At 36.5% G+C, this 18,374-nt stretch overlaps 1 protein-coding gene and 1 pseudogene across 2 annotated transcripts in view; one reads left to right on the top strand and one right to left on the bottom strand.

Moving 5' to 3' along the window:
• Positions 1-18,374, bottom strand: part of ACBD6 (acyl-CoA binding domain containing 6) — a 199,516-nt gene that overhangs the window by 77,225 nt on the left and 103,917 nt on the right. The gene's annotated exons all lie outside the window — the stretch shown is intronic.
• Positions 11,929-13,321, top strand: LOC105711055 (Y-box-binding protein 1-like; annotated as a pseudogene).

Genomic DNA, 18,374 nt, shown 5'->3' on the forward strand with positions numbered 1-18,374 from the left:
ACTCTGGTGATCCAGATTTCAGAACTTCTGAGATATACAAAGTAACCACATCAATTTCACCAAAGTGAGGAACACTGGAAAAAAATGCTTGGTCATAAGAGATAGGGCCTTGAAAGTCAATCATAAAAACTGAGAAATGATTCATAGATAAGAAAACCACCAGAGGTTTTTGATCACAGAATCATTTAGATATGAAGTGGAATTTAGACAACGAAGTTTAAGGAAGACTAATCTGTCAAAATGTTTAAGATTAAAAAAAAAGTCACATAAGAAGTTGCCACAATAATTCACACATGAAGAAACAATAGTTCAGACTAGTGAAGTATCAACAGGAGTAGAATATATAGTATGAAGTTATTTACGCCTTACAAGGTCAACTGTAGATCACAAGAATTCCTTTCCCCACAGTCAGGTGGTAGTTGAACCTGAGGGGCAATAATGTTATCAGATGATAAACAGAATACCAAAGTGTTATTCTAATTAAGTAATTATGATGGTGATGATGATGGATAAACAACAATATGCCACATAAAAGAACAACAAAGATTTTGATAACTCAATAGGAAGTTAAGCTTATGAAAAGAATGGGATAGAGGGAAAACTTTCCTAGTAACTTACTAGCCTAATAGTTTTAATACACATGGTTCTTTTGTTGCTTTTTATTATATAAACATTTATATACACAGAAAAGTAGACACCTATTACACAGATTCAACAATTAGCATTCTGTCCTATCTATCTTTGCTGAAGTAGATTAAATAAGTTACAGACATCATGACATCTTGTCTCTGTATATATCAGTATGCACCTAAAAATAATAAAAACATATTCCTGGATAACCACAATATCATTATTACACCTAAAAGACTTAACACTAACTCCTTGATATTAATGTTACATGGTCCTCTTAACTTTTATGGTTATGTATAAATCATGATAATAGAGGCTTGTTATTTTCTTCCCTCAAAACAATTCTATACATTATTTTTGAATTATTAGTGGGAAAGTTAGTCCCTAAGATTAATCAACTTTGCAAATCCTTTGGCTTTTACTGGTAATGTGAGAGAAACTCCTCCATCATGTAAAAAGTGCATCCTTAGAGAATGTTCATTTGATAACAAGTAGAAGTCACTTGGAATTTCATACATAGTGCTTCCTTAAGATTTTCCAGTGTTCTTCAGAGATTTACTTACTTCTTTCCATGCGTCATGGGTACGGACTGAACATCAGCAAGAACCATGGCATGCTCAAGACTTTGCCCTTAAAAGAACCAAGACCTCTGGCCAGTGTCAGATAATCTGTCACTATAAGCTACTTGTATCCAAGCCAGATATTTATTGCTATTGATCTGCCTGGTCCTAGCAAAAGACTTTTGTTCTCCCAGACCGGGACTTTGACCTCAATTAAGTTATGAATTTCAATCCGATAGACTGCTCCACTTACCCTACTGCTCTCCCTGACTGGATTAATTAGAATTAGCTAGGCTGAGAGTCACCCCGAGCTCCTCATGGATCATGTTATTTTAATAATAAATAAAGGAATAACAGCAACGTACAAGAAGTATTTTGAAATATTGCTCATCTAGAAACATCATTCAGAACCTGCCAATATCAATTTCTCTGACTTTGATTACCTCATTTATTTTTTATTTCTTTTCATTCATTGAAATTTCCCCTAATTTCAGCTTTCCAAACATATTCTTTGCATACAGAAATCAAAGTACTTGTCATTTTAGCACTCTGCTGCTATTTCAGAGTTTCATTAGAAAGTAACTCATCAAAGGAATCATTTGCAAAAATGTAACTTAAAACATTTAAAATCTAAGAGCATCAAGAAAAAAACATATCATCATCTAGGGAAAAGAGTACTAATCTTTACCTAAATGCACTTTTCCTATAGCTGGCTAATGCATAAAAAGCAGACAAACAGAATGTCACTGTAAAGGCAATATCCAAGCTTACGAAGAATAAGAATGTGTTAAATACATTTATGTTTAACCCATAATCCATTGGGAAAGATTACGTATTGGCCAGTGGGAATTCAAATCATGTTGATACCAACAATGACTAGTGGGATCAGAAATTGCTAAATATACTATACGGTCCTAATTTTATGACTTAATCTCTGAACAATAAAAAAAATTATTTGAAAATGTAAAAACTATTATTTAAGAATCTTCACATTCTGGGACACAGTTTTTGGTATTTGATAATGAAATTATAAAAATTTTAGAAAGTATAAAGAGAATCCTAAAGCCATATATATTATCAATTGATATTTCTGATGTAGTAAAAACCCTTTTACCTCTTTATTTATTGACTGATTTTTGATTGGCTCTGGGGAACATAAAGAAAAGATTTAATTAGAATGCCCAGGTAGTAATTTCAATATTAAAAGCAATGGACAACTAAAGAATAAACTCTGCTCTTAAATTGCCAAGAATTACAAGTATATTTGGAAAGCACATCCTTAGCGTAAAAAGATATTCCACAACACAATAAATCAGTGTTTTATCAAACCGTTAAAAATGGAAGTTTTCTCATCAAATAATCTTGTACAAAGGAAAGTGGCATGCAAGAAAGTGATTCCTATAATGAAAAATAAACATACATACATACATACACACATATATATATATATTTTAAGTACAACTATTGGATTTAAACTCCATATGCCCCTCTCCCTGTTTACCTCCACATGCACACTCATTTGGGTTCTGCAGAGTATGTAAAACTTTCACTCATTTTAGAGAAGAGTTTTACATTTTCCTACAGAAAGGTGCTACACTCAAGTGCTAGCAAACGTTTCTTCCTCAGTACTTGAAATATTACTAGTAATCTAGGAAGGAAGTAAAACTAATATAAAGAGAGACGCTTTACAATGTGTGAGAGAATAAAGGATTAAAAAATAATTTGAAGGCTAACAGTGTTTTCACAATTATCTACTCAGCAGAAAAAGAAGATCAACTGACAAAATGTATTGTGTTTTTGGCAAAGAGCTTCTGTTTTCACACCTGACTTTCGTTGACTTGCCTATTCTTAAGTGGAATTAAAGCAATTCTTTAGAAAATTAACAGGTGACTTAACACATTAGCCCAGACTTTTCAAAAGACTCTTTAATTAAAATCACAAGGACACTATGTGATGGAAAACAGAAAGCATATTTACATCTTCACTTACAGATAAAATATTTGAAATGCAGACAGTGACTTAACATCCTACTGATGTATTTGACGATGGTATAAGAATTACATTAAAGTACAAAAATCAGAGATCTAAAATTCCCAAACATTATATGAAAAACTTATAAATAGTAAACATTTTATAGCAAAATATTAAGGAATTTAATAAGAAATGTGTAAAACCTATATAAAAAAAAATTTTTAAACTCCTGAAAGATGCAAAGTAGACTAGATCAAATGGAAAGACACCGTTCTCTTGTATTGGTGACTCAATATTATAAAGATGTCAGTTCTCCCTAACTTATAAATTCAATGCAATTCCAATAAAAATACCAATAAGCTATTTTATGGAGTTACACAAATTAATATGAAAGTTCACATTTCAAAAAGTGCAATAGCCAGGAAAACACTTAAAAAGAAAAACTATGAAAGAGAAATACCTATTCTAGACATTAATACCTACTATAAAGACTTCTCATTAAAATAATGCACATGAACAGATAAAGGGACCAGTGGAAGAATTTTTGAAGTCCAAAATTAAACCCCAAAACATATGGAAATACAATATAAGACAAAGGTGGCATTTCAAATCATGGGGGGAACAGATCTTTTCATTTTTTGAGACAAGGTCTCTGTCACCCAGGCTGGAGTATAGCGGCACAATCACAACTAACTGAAGTCTCAATCTCCTAGGCTCAGGTGATCCTCCTGCCTCAGACTCTTGAGTAGCTGGGACCAGAGGTGCACACCACCATGTTTGGCTAATATTTTTTTGTTATCTGTAGAAATGGGGTCTCGTTTTGTTGTCCAGGCTTTTCTCGAACTCCTAGGCTAAAGGGATCATCCTGCCTTGATCTCCCAAAGTGCTGTGATTATAGGTGTGAGCCCCTGTGCCCAGCTGGGACAGACTTTTAAATAAATGGTGCCAGGACAACAGGTAAGCCGTTTGGAAAAAGACAAAATCAGATCCACACCTCCAATCACACATTTTGGAATCTAAATGTGAAATATGAAACCATACAAGTACTAGAATAAAATATGGAATCCCTCTTTAACTTTGGTTTAAGAAAAGGCTTTTAATTAAGACTTAAAATCCAGAGGCGATAAAAAGACTAATAAATTTGACTATAAAAAAATAAGAAGTTCTGGAGGGGTGTGGTGGCTCACACCTGTAATCCCAGCACTGTGGGAGGCTGAGGTGGGTGGATGACGATGTCAGGAGTTTGAGATCAGCTTGGCCAATATGGTGAAACCCCATCTCTACTAAAAATACAAAAATTAGCCAGGTGTGGTGGCATGCGCCTGTAGTCTCAGCTATTCGGGAGGCTGAGGCAGAAGAATCTCTTGAACCCAGGAGGCGGAGGTTGCAGGGAGCTGAGATTGCGCCACTGCACTCCAGCCTGAGTGACAGAATGAGACTCTGTCTCAAAAAAATAAATAAATAAAATAAAAAGTTATTGCATGATGAAAGATAAACAAAATCAACAAATGAAAAAAAATGGAAGAAAATATCTACAACGTATACCACACACAAAGGGTTAAATATCCATGATATATAAAGAACTCTGAAAACACTGAGTCATGAAAGGCCAAAAACCTGATAGAAAAATGAGAAAAAATGTGAACAGATAGTTCACCAAAACCAGGATATAAAAATGGCCCTGAAATATATACAGGGAGAGAAAGAGACTCCAATACAATAACAATTGGGAACTTTAATACGACATCCTCACCACTGGACAGAAATCATCTGGACAGAAAATCAACAAAGAAATACTGGATTTAAACTGCACATTAGACCAAAAGGACTTAAGAGACATTTACGGAACATTTCATCCAACAACTACAGAATACACATTCTTCTCATCAGCACGCAGAAAATTCTCCAGGATAGACCCTATGTTAGGAAACAAAACAAGTCTCAACAAATTTTAATAAATTGAAATCGTATCAAGTATCTGCTCAGTCCACAATGAAATAAAACTACAAATCAATAACAACAACTTCGGAAACTGTATAAATACATGGAAATTAGACAACATGCTCCTGAATCACCACTGGGTCAAGGAAAATATAGAGGAGGAAATAAAAAAATTGCTTGAACCAAATGAAATTCAAAACATGAGGTACCAAAACCTATGGGATACAGTAAAAGCAGTGTTAACAGGGCAGTTTATAGCAATATATACCTTCATCAAAAAAGTAAAAATATTTCAGATGAACAATCTAACAATTTACCTCAAGGAACTAGAAAAATAAGAACAGTGGGGTGCAGTGGCTCTCGCCTGTAATCCCAGCACTTTGGGAGGCAAAGGCAGGCAGATAATCTGAGGTTAGGAATTCGAGACCCGCCTGGCTGACATGGTGAAATCCCGTCTCTACTAAAAAATACAAAAAATAGCTGAGTATGGTGGTACATGCCCGTAATCCCAGGTACTCAGGAGGCTGAGGCAGGAAAATAGCTTGAACCCAGGAGGCAGAGGTAGCAGTGAGCTGAGATTGCACCACTGCACTCCAGCCTGGGTGACAAGATTAAGACTCTGTCTCAAAAAAAAAAAAAAAAAAGGGGAAAGAAAAGAAAAAGAGAAACAAGAACAAACCAAACCTCAAATTAGTATAAGAAATAATAAATCAAAAACTAAATGAGACTAAAAAAAAAAATCAACAAAATGAAAAATTGTTTTTTTGAAAAGATAAATTGATACACCACTTACTAGACTAACCAAGAAAAAAAGAGAGAAGACCTAAATAAACAAAATCAGAAATGAAAAAGGAGACATTAAAACTGATACCACAGAAATAAAAAGGATCATCAGAGACAATTATGAACAATTATACACTGAGAAACTAGAAAACCTAGAGACAATGGATAACTTCCTGGACAATACAAACTGCCAAGATTGAATCTGGAAGAAAAAGAAAACATGAACAGATCAACAGTGAGTAATAAGAATGAATCAGTGATAAGAAATCTCTCAACAAAGACAAGTCTAGGACTGGATGGCTTCACTGCTGAATTCTACAAAACTTTGAAAGAAGAACTAACACCAATTCCCCTCAAACTATTCTTAGAAAAAAAAACTAAAGAGCCAGGAATTCTCCCTAATTTCTTCTACATTACCTGATACCAAAATCAGATAAGGATGCAATAAAAAAAGAAAACTACAGGCCTGATGAACATAAATGCAAAAATTCTCAACAAAAAGTACTTTGTTGTACAGAATACATCATGATCAAGTGGGACTTATCCCAGGGATGCAAGGATGGTTTAACATATACAAATTTATAAACATGATATATCACATCAATAGAATAAAGGACAAAACCATACCACTATCTCAACAGACACAGAAAAAGCATTTGATAGAATTCGACATCTCTTCATAATAAAAACACTCAACAAACGAGGCATAGAAGGAACATACCTTTTCATAAAAAAACCATATGACGGGAGCCGTGGTGGCTGGGGCCAGTTGTCCTGGTGCTTGAGGAGGTGAGGCTATGTGCTGAAGGCCAACCTGGGCAACATGAGACCCTCTCATTCATTAAAAAAAAAAAAAAAAAAAAAAAAACCCATATGAGAAACCCACAGCTAACATCATAGCAAATGGGGAAAAAGTGGAAAGCCTTTCCCCTAAGAACTGGAACAAGCCAAGAATGCCTTTCACCACTCCTATTCAACACAGCAGTGGAAGGGTTAGCAAGAGCAATTACGCAAGAGAAAGAAATAAAAGGCATCCAAACTGGAAAAGCTGAAGTCAAACTGTTCTTCTTTGACAAGGATATCATCTTATATCTAGAAAAACCTATAGGCCCCACAAAAAAATCTCTGAGATCTAATAAACATATTTAGTCAAGTTGCTGGATACAAAATTAACATATAAAAAATGAGCAGTGTACCTACACTCCAGTAATGAACTAGCTGAGAAAGAAATCAAGAAGGCAATCCCATTTACAATAACTATAAAAAAATACCTGGGAATAAATTTATCCAAGGAGGTGAAAGATCGCTATAAGGAAAACTACACAACTGATGAAAGAAATTGAAGATAGACACACACAAAAAAACAGAAAGACATCCCATGCTCACGAATTAGAAGAATATTGTTTAAATGACCATACTTTTAAAATTAATCTACAGATTCAATGCAATCCTTCCTATCAAAATACTGATGTCATTTTTTCACAGAAATAGAAAAAATAACTATGAAATATGTATGGAACCAGAAAAGAGCCCAAATAGCCAAAGCAATCCTGAGCAAAAAGAATGAAGGTGGAGACATCATACTATTTAACTTCAAAATATATTATACTGTTACAGTAACCAAAAAAGCATGGTATTGGTATAAAAACAGACACACAGACCAATGGAACAGAATAGAGAATCCAGAAGTAAATCTACGTATTCAGAGTCAACTGATTTTCAACAAAGATGCCAAAAATATACATTGAGGAAAGGACATCCTTTTCAATAAATGGTATTGGAAAAACTGGGTTTCCACATGCAGGGGAACAAATTGGATCCCCATCTCTCACCATATATAAAACTCAGCTCAAGATGGATTAAATACTTAAATGTAAGGCCTGAAACTATAAAATTACCAGATGAAAACATAAGGATCTTGGTCTAGACAAAGATTTTATGGTTAGGACTTTGAAAGCACAGATTAAAAAAACCCAAAAATAGCTAAATGAGACTTTATTAAACTACAAAGCTTCTCCACAGCAAACAATCAAAAGAGTAAAGAGTCAACCTGTAGAATGTGAGAAAATATCTGCAAACTATCTGACAAGGGACTAATATCCAGAATATACAAGAAACTCAAACCATTCAATAGTAAAAAATTAATAATAATCCTATTAAAAAAATGGGCAAAGGATGTGAATAGACATTTCTCAAAAGCAGACAAACAAATAGCTAACAGCTACATGAAAAAAATGCTTCACATCACTAATCATCAGGGAAATGTAAATCAAAACCACAGATATCATTTTATCCCAGTTAGAATGGCTATTATTAAAAAGATTAAAAAGTAACAGATGTGGCAAGAAAGCAGAGAAAAAGCAACTCTTATACATGGTTAGTGAGAATGTAAATTAGTACAGCCACTATGGGGCAACAGTATGAAGAGTTCATAAAAAACTAAAAACAGAACTACCATACATTTTAGCAATCCCACTACTGGGTATTTATGCCAAAGGAAAAAAAAAAGAAAAAAACAAAGAAAGAAGTGTATCAAGGTACACCTGCACTTTGATGTTCACTGCAGCACTTTTCACAATAGCAAAGATACGGAATCAACTGCAGTGTCCATCTACAGATGAATAAAGAAAATGTGGTATGCATACACAACAGAATACTAGTCAGCTATGAAAAAGAATGAAATCACATCATTTGAAGCAATGTGGCTAGAACTGGAGGCCCTTATTTCAAGTGAAATAAGCCAGACACAGAAAGACGAATTTTACATGTTCTCACTCATATGTAGGAGCTAAAAAAGTTGATCTCATGAAGGCAGTGGGTGGAAGGACTGGTACCAGAGGCTGGAAAAGGTGTGTTGGTGGGAGGCGGTGATGAAGAGGCTGATCAATAAACATACAGTTAGATAGAAGGTATAATGTTTTGTAGCAGAGTAGGGTTACTACAGTTAGCAACAATGCGTTGTATATTTCAAGCAGTTAGAAGAGAGAACTTGAAATGTTCCCAATACATGGAAATGATAAAAACTCCAGGTAATAGATACGCCAAGTACCTGAACTGATCATTGCACATTCTATGCATGCAATAAAATACTTATGACACAAAAGAAGTCAGTAAAGAAAAACTAGAGAAACAAAGAGCAGGTGGGACAAACAGAAAGCAAATAGCAAGCTGGTAGACTTAAACACAACTATACCAGTAATTATATTAAACATAAATGAATTAAACACTGCAATTAAAAGACAAAGATTATCATAATAGATAAAGTCCAAACCCAACTTACACGCTGTTTATAGGAGGCATGCCTTAAATATAAAGATACAGTGTTATGGACTGAATTGTGCTATCTACACCCAATTCCTCAATATGACTATATTTAGAAATAGGGCCTTTAAAGAGGTAATTAAGGTTAAATTAGGTCATAAAGGTGGGGCCTTAACCTGATAGGTCTGGTACCCTTACAAGAAGAGAAAGACACTAGAGATTTCTCCATATATGAGCACAGAGGAAAGGCTCGTGAGGACACAGCAAGAAGGTGGCTATCTACAAGCCAAGGTGAGAGGCCTCAACAGAAACCAACCATGCTGGCATCTTAACCTTTGATTTAGAACCTCCAGAACTGTGAGAAAATAAATGTCTGTTGTTTATGCTATTTAGTATATGTATTTTGTTATAGCAGACCAAGTAGACTAACATATACACATAGGGTACAAGCAAAAGGATAAAAAAGACTGAGTGCAGTGGCTCACACCTGTAATCCCAGCACTTTAAGTGGGTGGATCACTTGAGGTCAGGAGTTCGAGACCAGCCTGGCCAACATAGTGAAACGCTGTCTCTACTAAAAAAACAAAAATTAGCTGGGTGTGGTGGCGCACCCCTGCAGTCCCAGCTACTTGGGAGGCTGAGGCTGGAGAATGGCTTGAAGCCAGGAGGCAGAAGTTGTGGTGACCTGAGATTGCACCACTGCACTCCAGCTTGAGTGACAGACCTAGACACTGTCTCAAAAAAAAAAAAAAAAAAAAAGCAATACACATTCAGTAGCTAAGCTATGAGACAGCTTAGGTGCATTAAGTGCATTTTCACCTTGTTATTTTCAACTTATGATGGGTTTTTCAGATGTAAGCCTATCATATGCCAAGGAGCATCTGCAGTGTACTTTTCCCCCTCTTAACTGCTTTCAATTTTTCGAATTTATCTTCCAAAGCTTGATTTTAATGTGTCTTGGTGTGGATTCTTTCAGGTATATCTGTGTATGGTTCTCTTAGCTTCTTAAATCTGTAGGTTTATGCCTTTTAACAAATTTGGGAAGTTTTCAGTCAGTATCTGTTTGAATTTTGTTTGTAGTTCCACACTCTTTCTCCTGTCCTTCTAGCACTCTGATGACAAAAAATGTTAGATCTTTACAATTGTCCTACAGTCCTGGAGACTCTGTTAATGTCTTTTCCATCTACTTGTCTCTGTTGTTCAAATGATATACTTTCTATTGATTTATCTTCAAGTTCACTGACCCTTTTATCATTTCCATCTAGTATTGAGTGCATCCAGTGAATTTTTATTTCAGCTATTGTATTTTCAATTCTATAATTTCCATTTAGTTCCTTTTTAGATCTCCTATTCCTCTGCTGAGATTTTGTTTTTTTTCCCCATTTGTTTCAAGAATGTTTGTAACTACTCATTGAAACATTTTTATGAATATTGTTTTAAAATTTTTGTCAGATAATTTCAATATCTCACTGTTTGATGTATGTTGACTTCCTTTTACCATTCAAGTTGTGATTTTCCAGGTTCTTGGTATGATAAGTTATTTTCGAGTATGTGAATCTGTATTCTATTTAAATCTTTTAGTTTAGCAAGCAGTTTCCCTATTTGGGTTTCTGTTGCAGGTCCTGATCTACTTTCATGAGTTGTGGTTCCAATGATAATTCCATTTTCAGAGCCCTTAGTACTATTTGGTTCTGCCTTGCTTGTGTGCTACACAGAGGTCAATGTGAAAACATATGCACTATTACACACTGTAGTTCAGTTTTCAACCCTTCTGTCATGTTAATTTTGGTCAGTATAATGTATGAGTCACTCTGGGATCTTTCCAGGACTCCACATACAAGTTTAAAGGATCTCTTTCTCCAGCTCCCTCCTCTCTAAAAATCCTCCCCCACGCTATCACTCCCTATTTGGGAAGGGTAGAAGTACCACCTCATTGTTGCCTTTATTTCCAGGGTTGGGGAGGTGTGAATATCCAAGCTTACCACTTGGTCTCCACTGACACTACACTTATGACAAAAGGGGAGTATCACCTGCTACCTCTGGGCAGGAGATGAAAGTCTACATTTCCCATTTGGCCTCTTCTGGCATCACCCCGGTTAGGAAAGGAAATCACTCCCTGCTACCACTGGGCAGGAAGTGAAAGCCCAAGGTTCTCACTCAGCCTCTGTTGATAATACCCTGATGGGGAAGAGAAGCACTGCTTGCTACCACCACCCAGGTGATGTCTAGGCTTCTCTTTCAGCCTCCAAGCAAGGGGGTGGGATATTCTTCCTCCATGTATTTGGCTGGGGTAGGGTGGGTATTGTTGAAAAGTTCTGTTCTGTTAGATTGTCCCTTTTCCTGTCCTTTGGCAAGAGATAACAGGGTTTTCTTATCTGTATCTGTTGGTATTTCTGGGTTGTGGGCTTCTCCAGAGCCCACTTCAACTTATACAGAAACAAAAAGAAAACACAGAGAAATCAACCACAGTGTCATTTCTCAATTCTTGAGATCCCTAGTCAGTCAGCTCTCTTCTTCTAACCTTTTAGTCTTCTTATGCTTATTTGCTGTATATGTCCAGGGTTTTAAATCTGAACTGAATAGGAAGAATAGGCAGAAGTAAGTCTTATCTGGAACTGAAAACCCCTTATCTAAGCATTAAAGAATAGTTAATACTAGAGTTCGATCGGTAGCGGGAGCGGAGAGCGGACCCCAGAGAGCCCTGAGCAGCCCCACCGCCGCCACCGGCCTAGTTACCATCACATCCCGGGAGGAGCCGTAGCTGCCGCAGCCGGCCCCAGTCACCATCACCGCAACCATGAGCAGCGAGGCCGAGACCCAGCAGCCGCCCGCCGCCCCCCCCCCCCGCCGCCCCCGCCCTCAGCACCGCCGACACCAAGCCCGGCACTACGGGCAGCGGCGCAGGGAGCGGTGGCCCGGGCGGCCTCACATCGGCGGCGCCTACCGGCGGGGACAAAAAGGTCATCGCAACGAAGGTTTTGGGAACAGTAAAATGGTTCAATGTAAGGAACGGATATGGTTTCATCAACAGGAATGACACCAAGGAAGATGTATTTGTACACCAGACTGCCATAAAGAAGAATAACCCCAGGAAGTACCTTCGCAGAGTAGGAGATGGAGAGACTGTGGAGTTTGATGTTGTTGAAGGAGAAAAGGGTGCGGAGGCAGCAAATGTTACAGGTCCTGGTGGCGTTCCAGTTCAAGGCAGTAAATATGCAGCAGACCGTAACCATTATAGACGCTATCCACGTCGTAGGGGTCCTCCATGCAATTACCAGCAAAATTACCAGAATAGTGAGAGTGGGGAAAAGAACGAGGGATCAGAGAGTGCTCCCGAAGGCCAGGCCCAACAACGCCGGCCCTACCGCAGGCGAAGGTTCCCACCTTACTACATGCGGAGACCCTATGGGCGTCGACCATAATATTCCAACCCTCCTGTGCAGGGAGAAGTGATGGAGGGTGCTGACAACCAGGGTGCAGGAGAACAAGGTAGACCAGTGAGGCAGAATATGTATCGGGGATATAGACCACGATTCCGCAGGGGCCCTCCTCGCCAAAGACAGCCTAGAGAGGACGGCAATGAAGAGGATAAAGAAAATCAAGATGAGACCCAAGGTCAGCAGCCACCTCAACGTCGGTACCGCCGCAACTTCAATTACCGACGCAGACGCCCAGAAAACCCTAAACCACAAGATGGCAAAGAGACAAAAGCAGCCGATCCACCAGCTGAGAATTCGTCCACTCCCGAGGCTGAGCAGGGCGGGGCTGAGTAAATGCCGGCTTACCATCTCTACCATCATCCGGTTTAGTCATCCAACAAGAAGAAATAAGAAATTCCAGCAATAAGAAATGAACAAAAGATTGGAGCTGAAGATCTTAAGTGCTTGCTTTTTGCCTGTTGACCAGATAAATAGAACTATCTGCATTATCTATGCAGCATGGGGTTTTTATTATTTTTACCTAAAGATGTCTCTTTTTGGTAATAACAAACGTGTTTTTTTTAAAAAAGTCTGGTTTTTCTCAATACGCCTTTAAAGGTTTTTAAATTGTTTCATATCTGGTCAAGTTGAGATTTTTAAGAACTTCATTTTTAATTTGTAATAAAAGTTTACAACTTGATTTTTTCAAAAAAGTCAACAAACTGCAAGCACCTGTTAATAAAGGTCTTAAATAATTCTTTGTGTAAAAAAAAAAAAAAGAATAGTTAATACTAATCTTACATGCATTCTTTCAGAGAATAAAGGAGTATTTCCCATCTGGCTTTATGAAGCTAATAAAACTATCTCTATTTGCAAATGATATAATCTTGTATATAAAAATTATAAGGAATCCACTAACAAACTATTAGAACTAGTAGAAGTATTCAGAAAGAATGCAGGATACAGATCGATAAACACAAATCTTTTTTAAAAATTTCTGTAGCAACAGAGTATCACTATGTTGCCCAGGCTGGTCTCAAACGCCTGGCCTCAAGTGATCTTCCTGCTTTGGCCTTCCAAAGTGTTGGGATTACAGGTGTGACCTATCATGACTGGCCAAAAATCAACTGTACTTCTATACATTAACAATGAACAGCCGGCGCAGTGGCTCATGCCTGTAATCCCAGCACTTTGGGAGGCTGAGGTGGGCAGATCATGAGGGTCAAGAGATCAAGACCATCCTGGCCAACATGGTGAAACCCCATCTCCACTAAAAATACAAAAATTAGCTGGGCGTGGTGGCACGTGCCTGTAGTCCCAGCTACTTGGGAGGCTGAGGCAGGAGAATTGCTTGAACCCGGGAGGTGCAGAGCGCCACTGCACTCCAGCCTGGCGCCTGGCGACGGAGTGAGACTCTTGTCTCAAAAAAAAAAACAATGATCAGAAAAGGAAATAAACAATTCGATTTATAACATCAAAAAGATAAAACACTTAGCAATAAATTTAACAAAAGAGGTGCAAGACTTGTACACTGAAAACTATAAAACATCACTGAAAAATTAAATAAGACATAAATAAATGGGAAGACATCATATATTCATGGACTTAATGTTTTAAGATGGTACTATTCTCCAAACTGATCTACAGATTCAATGCAATCCTTATTAAAACCTTGGCTGCCTTTTTTGCAAAAATGAACAAACTGATCCTAAAATTCAGGTGGAAATTCATGGGGCTCAGAATAGCCAAAACAACCTTGAAAAAAGGTGGAGGAATCACATTTCTTAATTTCAAAACTTCCTACAAAGCCACAGTAACCAAGACTGTGTGGTATTAATATAAGGAAAGATATATTGATCAATGGAATAAAATTAAGAATCTAGAAATAAACCCTCATATTATAAACAAATTCATTTTTGACAAGAGTACTACAATGATTTAATGGGGGAAAGAACAGTCTTTGCAATAATGGTGAAACAACTGGATATCCATATGTAAAAGAATGAAGTTAGACCCCTACTTCACATTCTACCCAATTAACTCAAAACAAATCAAAGACTTGAAGGTAAGAGATAACACCGTAAAATTGAAAAAGTCTTAATCATCATGATCTTTGATTACACAATGATTTCTTAAAACCACAAACAAAAAATAAACAAGACCATAAAAATTTAAAACTTTTATGTTTTAAAGGATACTATCAAGCAAGTAAAATGACAATTCAATGAACTGAAGAAAGTATCTGCAAATCATACATCTGAAAACAGACTGGTACTCAAAATATGTAACTCTTAAAACTCAATAATAGACAAATAACACAACTTTTTAAATGAGCACAAGATCTGAATATAAATTTCCACAATGAACATATATAAATGACCAATGAGTACATGAAAAGATGCTCAACATCATTAACCACCAAGGAAATGAAAATCAAAACCACAGTGAGACGCTACTTCCCATACTTTAGGATGACTATAATCAAAAAGACAGATGATAACAAGTATTAGCAAGGGTGTGGAGAAACTAGAACTCTCATATATTGCTGCTGAGAATGTAAAATGATGCTGCCTCTTTGAAAAACAACAGGCAGTTCCTCAAAAGGTTAAACACAGAGTTATGCTATGGCCCAGCAATTCTACTCCTAGGTATATACCTAAGAGGAATGAAAATATATGTGCATATGTCCACATTCAAGAAAGCTCACAGCCCCTTTATTCATAATAGCCAAACACTGAACGGGGAAAAAACAAAAAAAAAAAACACCTAAACGTCCACCAACAGAAGAACAGATAAAATTGTGGTAATGTTACACAGCAATAAGGGAACAACCGATATATGTAACATGGATGACTCTCACAAATGTTATGTGGAACATAATAAGCTTAATCCAAAAGTATATATACTTTACTATTCCAAATATTTGAATTTTAAGAAGAGTTAGAACTAATCAGGGGTGACAGAAGTTCAGAATAATAGTCACCTCAGGGTGGAAGTGAAGGACAGATATTGACAGAAAGTAGCTTTAGGGGAACAAATTTTCTAGGGGTTCCAGGAATGTTCTAATTTGAAATAGGTGGTAGTTACACAATGGTGTGTGTGTGTGTGTGTGTGTAAAATGCACTGAGCTGTATCCTTATTTGTGCACATTTATCTCACTAAATTTATTTTATACTTTAATAATTTTAACTAATGAAGAAAAATACTTTATGTACAGTATTATACTAAATAGCTTTAAAATATATACATGTAAGTAGAAAAAATAAAGAGGAAAATGAAATATATTTGAATTTTACAGTGAAGACATTAAGAGCTTGGGGTTTGGAGTCAGAATATTCCAATCTAGGCTTTGGTCTCCACTAGCTCTATGACTTCTTTAAGCTCCTGTTTCTTCACTAGTAAAAGGTAGGGCATAATATATGCACATTATGGGATTGATACAATGACTAAAAGAGACAATGCACATAAAATTCTTGGCACATAGTAAACACTAAACACTTGTTATATCCTACCCACCCGACCCCAGCCCACACAGATACACACTATGTAATGGGACTATAGATGATTTTATTTATTGCTTTGTACTTTTCTCATGTTTTTGAAATCTTTCATGAGACACAGATAGGCACAAGGTATTCATTGAGAGGGCACATTGCTCTATGCTAGTCTATAAACCATAAGCTTATATAATTTATACATCATAAAGCTCTTATACATTTCTGTACCACTTAAACAAAATGCTTTTCTTTTAAACTGCGTAACACCAGTACACAGTATTGACATACACCACAGATGCTCCTACTCCTCCTGCCAATAAATGTTCAGCATTCAAATATCTTTTAATGTGCTTTGTGGGGTAGTTTTAATCTTTCTTCAGGGCTTGAAAAATCAAAGTTACTCAAGAAGTCAGAGATGAGTGTGTGCGTGTGTGTGTGTGCACGCGTGCGTGTGTGTATGCACGCACGTGTGCATGTAAGCCATATCCTAATCCCAAATGTGGTAAGAACATACCTTCCAGAGTGGAACTAAAAATCAATAGCAAGCAGTGGAAGAGACAAAACTGTATCCATAATACTGTCAGATAATGAATAAAATCTATAAAGCATCTTTCTTAGAAATAAAATTTCAAGTTTCAATTCCATCACAATCACAGAACATAGAAGCTGCAGTGCAATAAAAAAAATGTAGGAGATAGACCAAAGGGTAAAAGATGACAGGAAAACACAGAGTAGACTTTGACATATCTCTAATTACTGCTTCGTTTCAGACTAATGGTAAAAATTAGTCTTCAGATAGTTGATAACATCAGACTGTCTGTGCTGAGTTAGTACCAAGATCTGTGGCCAAGCAAATACTTCTAATAAAATTGATTTTCCTTTTTGGCAACCAATAGGCCAGTCAATAATAATGTTGTTTAAGAAATATTGAGTCATGAGGGAGATGAACCTTTCCTTCCATTTATTATGTTTGTATTGTCTATATTTGAAAAGAGTTTTCAATAAAGAAACCAAAGAAGATATTACAAGGGAAAGAGCTATTCTGAGAGCTAATCTCCAGAAGCCCTCTGACTTGGAAGCATGTTAGCAACTCAAACTGGAAAAGCCAAAAACATCCCATTAACTAAAGTTAGATTGTATAGATTATGACTGTCAATAGTAAAAGAAAATCAAAGCTAGTGGCTACACACAATGGGCATGTGAATACAAAGGGGGGAAGGCATATAATTCTAACAGATCCATCCTAAAAACCTACATTGAACTTATACTTCGCATTAAAGGTAGTGTTTAGTAAAGAATGTTCTATAAAGCCACATAGGTAGTTTTTGGCTTATCTGTCTCATACTATCCAAATAAACAGAACATAAGAAATCCGTAAAGCAAAAACCTCAGGCAATGCCTAACTTGAGGAAATTACCCTACACAATACCTCCAAACAATTTGTTTGGTTAAAAAAAATGTTTGGTTGTTTTTTAGAGATAGGGTCTTGGGCTCTGTCACCCAGGCTGGAATGCAGTGGCCTAATCATAGTTCACTGTAACCTCAAACTCCTGGGCTCAAGTGATCCTCCCACCTCAGCCTCCAGAGTAGCTAGGATTAGAGGCACCCACCACTACAACTAATTTTTAAAAAAAATTTTGTGGAGATAGGGTCTCACTATGTTGCCCAGGCTGGTCTCAAACTCCTGGCCTCAAATGATCCTCCTGACTCAACCTCCCAAAGTGCTAGGATTACAGGCATGAGCTAAATAAGCAAAAGCAGTAGAAAAGATTTTGAATGAGTAGTGAAGGAATTTGTCCAACCACATTTTACAATATATTTTGAAGCTGTAATACTTAAAACAGTGTAGCACAAATACATGAACAGAAAACCAGAGTAATGGAATGGAAGAACAAGCCCTCAAAATTGACCGAAATGCATAAAAGAACTGAGACTATGATAAGACAGTCCAAATTACTAGAGAAAAGATACCAATTATTTATTCAATAAACATTACTGGATAGTCATTTGGACAAAAATAAAGTTGGCACCATCTGGACAAAAGTAAAATTCCTATTACATACATATGACAAAGAAATTCTAGATGAGTTGATTAAAACCATGAAATGATAAAAGCATTAGAAGAAAATATGGGGGAAAATTTTAACAACTATATCACAAAGGAGAAATTTTCCTTACTATATAAAAAGTTCCTGTAAGTTAAGAAGAAAAATACCATAAATACAATGGGAAACTGAGGAAAAGATAGATTAAAAATATGATATACCACTCATCAAACAGAGAACGAAAAGTGTTATGATGAACTATTTGGT

The sequence above is a fragment of the Aotus nancymaae genome, unplaced genomic scaffold (assembly GCF_030222135.1).
Source record: "Aotus nancymaae isolate 86718 unplaced genomic scaffold, 86718_ANA_hifiasm-v0.15.2.pri h1tg000108l, whole genome shotgun sequence".
NCBI lineage: Eukaryota > Metazoa > Chordata > Mammalia > Primates > Aotidae > Aotus > Aotus nancymaae.